General features: G+C 34.8%; 1 protein-coding gene across 1 annotated transcript in view; it reads right to left on the bottom strand.

Moving 5' to 3' along the window:
- The window catches only part of LOC107696309 (microtubule-associated serine/threonine-protein kinase 1-like), a 47,261-nt gene that overhangs the window by 19,521 nt on the left and 27,533 nt on the right, over positions 1-207 (bottom strand). The gene's annotated exons all lie outside the window — the stretch shown is intronic.

Genomic DNA, 207 nt, shown 5'->3' with positions numbered 1-207 from the left:
TTATTTGTTATTTTATATTAGGCATAGCCTGCCCTATAGCATGGTGTATTTTTATTCGTTTTGTTAATAAAAGTTCTAAGTTTTATATATAGGCTAAAGTGAGTTTGACGTTGTATTTAGTTGTTGCATTCAAGCAATTGACGCCGAATTGCCGCTAATTAACCTATTTAAAAGCGAAGGAAAGCAAGGAAAAGAGGGAACGCCCCC

Source organism: Sinocyclocheilus anshuiensis, unplaced genomic scaffold (genome assembly GCF_001515605.1).
Source record: "Sinocyclocheilus anshuiensis isolate Anshui unplaced genomic scaffold, SAMN03320099.WGS_v1.1 scaffold62, whole genome shotgun sequence".
Classification (NCBI taxonomy): domain Eukaryota; kingdom Metazoa; phylum Chordata; class Actinopteri; order Cypriniformes; family Cyprinidae; genus Sinocyclocheilus; species Sinocyclocheilus anshuiensis.
Note: the sequence above shows the minus strand (reverse complement) of the source record. Positions and strands in the feature narration are given on the sequence as shown.